This window comes from Anomaloglossus baeobatrachus, chromosome 10, assembly GCF_048569485.1.
Source record: "Anomaloglossus baeobatrachus isolate aAnoBae1 chromosome 10, aAnoBae1.hap1, whole genome shotgun sequence".
Classification (NCBI taxonomy): domain Eukaryota; kingdom Metazoa; phylum Chordata; class Amphibia; order Anura; family Aromobatidae; genus Anomaloglossus; species Anomaloglossus baeobatrachus.
This window is the reverse complement of record NC_134362.1, coordinates 209674445-209677407: the sequence shown is the minus strand read 5'-3', so window position 1 is coordinate 209677407 and position 2963 is coordinate 209674445. Positions and strand designations below refer to the sequence as shown.

At 50.3% G+C, this 2963-nt stretch overlaps 1 non-coding gene across 1 annotated transcript; it reads left to right on the top strand.

The window, feature by feature from the left end:
- Positions 1-2657: 2657 nt before the first annotated feature.
- TRNAG-GCC (transfer RNA glycine (anticodon GCC)) lies at positions 2658-2728 on the top strand. The gene has a single exon. It is a non-coding gene; the product is annotated as a tRNA-Gly (tRNA).
- The last annotated feature ends 235 nt before the right edge of the window (positions 2729-2963 follow it).

Here is a 2963-nt window from a genome sequence, read left to right as displayed (position 1 = left end):
ATGGGCACTCGGTTATGTTATGGACACTCGGTTATGTTATGGGCACTCGGTTGTGTCATGGGCACTCGGTTGTGTCATGGGCACTCGGTTATGTTATGGACACTCGGTTATGTTATGGACACTCGGTTATGTTATGGGCACTCGGTTATGTTATGGACACTCGGTTATGTTATGGGCACTCGGTTATGTTATGGGCACTCGGTTATGTTATGGGCACTCGGTTGTGTTATGGGCACTCGGTTGTGTTATGGGCACTCGGTTATGTTATGGGTACTCGGTTGTGTTATGGGCACTCGGTTGTGTTATGGGCACTCGGTTGTGTCATGGAAACTCGGTTGTGTTATGGGCACTCGGTTGTGTCATGGAAACTCGGTTATGTGATGGGCACTCCCCTGGCGGATTATCCCCGTGTCGGAGTCGGACGTGTGTGTGTGGTGCCCTTGTGGAGTCTCATTTCTCAGGCTGCTTTCACACATCCGGTTTGAGCCGTGCGGCTCAATCCGGCTGTGAAACCTATGCAACGGATGCGGTGAAAACACCGCATCCTTTGCATAAGTTTTTACATGCGGCCCGTCCGTTTTTTTCCGGTTGCGTCACGCTACTGAGCATGCGCAATGGAAGAAACCGCATGCGGCGGCCGGATGCGTTTTTTCCGCATTGCGCCGCATCCGGCGTCCATAGGCATGCATTGAAAAATGCGCCGCAGCGGCCGGATGCGGCGCGATGCGGTTTTTTTTGCCGGACAAAAAACGTTGCAAGACACGTTGCCTCCGGCCGCCGCTTTGATAAATTTTGCCGCATCCGGAAAAAAACGGATGCAACGCAAAGCCATCAGGTACAATCCGGTAACAATGCAAATCTATGGGGATAAAACGGATGCGGTACCGGATCCGTTTTACCCGTTTTTTTCCGGATTGTACCTGATGGAAAAAACTGATGTGTGAAAGTAGCCTTAGAATGCTAAGTGATCTTCCAGACGCGATGTCTGCAGGCACTGGGGAGCGTCATGCGTGTAGTACCTCCTGCCACCACATGGTGACGTGCCAGGTCCATGTGACCAGCTCACATAATATATGGAGCAAACACCAGCATCCAAAGCTTCCATCACATCCAGGTATCCCCACCTGCTGCACCCCCCCCCAGAATCACAGAGCATCACTGCACAAACTGACTGCAGAGCATCGCTCCTCCACATCCTGACAGGTACATAGTGATATATCCTGCAGACTATTACTCCTCTGTCCTCTCTGCAGAGCATCGCTCCTCCACCTCCTGACAGGTACATAGTGATATACCCTGCAGATTATTACTCCTCTGTCCTCTCTGCAGAGCATCGCTCCTCCACCTCCTGACAGGTACATAGTGATATACCCTGCAGATTATTACTCCTCTGTCCTCTCTGCAGAGCATCGCTCCTCCACCTCCTTACTCCTCCACCTCCTTACAGGTACATAGTGATATATCCTGCAGACTATTACTCCTCTGTCCTCTCTGCAGAGCATCACTCCTCCACCTCCTTACTCCTCCACCTCCTTACAGGTACATAGTGATATATCCTGCAGACTATTACTCCTCTGTCCTCTCTGCAGAGCATCGCTCCTCCACCTCCTGACAGGTACATAGTGATATATCCTGCAGACTATTACTCATCTGTCCTCTCTGCAGAGCATCACTCCTCCACCTCCTTACTCCTCCACCTCCTTACAGGTACATAGTGATATATCCTGCAGACTATTACTCCTCTGTCCTCTCTGCAGAGCATCACTCCTCCACCTCCTGACAGGTACATAGTGATATATCCTGCAGACTATTACTCCTCTGTCCTCTCTGCAGAGCATCGCTCCTCCACCTCCTTACTCCTCCACCTCCTTACAGGTACATAGTGATATATCCTGCAGACTATTACTCCTCTGTCCTCTCTGCAGAGCATCGCTCCTCCACCTCCTGACAGGTACATAGTGATATACCCTGCAGATTATTACTCCTCTGTCCTCTCTGCAGAGTATCACTCCTCCACCTCCTGACAGGTACATAGTGATATATGCTGCAGACTATTACTCCTCTGTCCTCTCTGCAGAGCATCGCTCCTCCACCTCCTGACAGGTACATAGTGCTATATGCTGCAGACTTTTACTCCTCTGTCCTCTCTGCAGAGCATCGCTCTTCCACCTTCTGACAGGTACATAGTGCTATATGCTGCAGACTATTACTCCTCTGTCCTCTCTGCAGAGCATCGCTCTTCCACCTTCTGACAGGTACATAGTGCTATATGCTGCAGACTTTTACTCCTCTGTCCTCTCTGCAGAGCATCGCTCCTCCACCTCCTGACAGGTACATAGTGAAAAATCCTGCAGAATATTACACCACTGACCTCTCTGCAGAGCATTGCTCCTCCATCTCCTGTCAGATACATAGTGATATCGCCTGCAGACTATTACACCACTGACCTGTACAGATCTGCAGAGCATTGTTGTGCCCCCTCCTGTACAACCTTTTGTGTCCGGGGCACATGTTGGGGGGGTTCAGTGTGGGATGTGTTTCGGGCCGCCCTCCCCTCCCCCCCCCTATCACTGCAGTCCTGTAATGAGCCGGAGGGGGGGGGACTCGTCCGCTCCCAGGAATCTGCACGGCTGCTGCGCAGAGAGCTCACAGCTGGAGCATTGGTGGTTCAGTGGTAGAATTCTCGCCTGCCACGCGGGAGGCCCGGGTTCGATTCCCGGCCAATGCAAGGCTGCATTTTTAATTTAATTTTTTTTTTTTTTTTTTAATAGATCCATCTCTAAACCTTTCCATCACTTGGCTGCCCACAATGTCTTAAAGACGACCTGCAATTTGCTATAAACAAGTCATTCTTATACGTAAATGTCGCTGTTTTTCTGAATCCGGAGTTGCTTTTCTCTTATTATTGCTTCTTTCTGCTCCTGAGATACGTCCTCCTCTACCCTGTAAATAAATCTATTCTT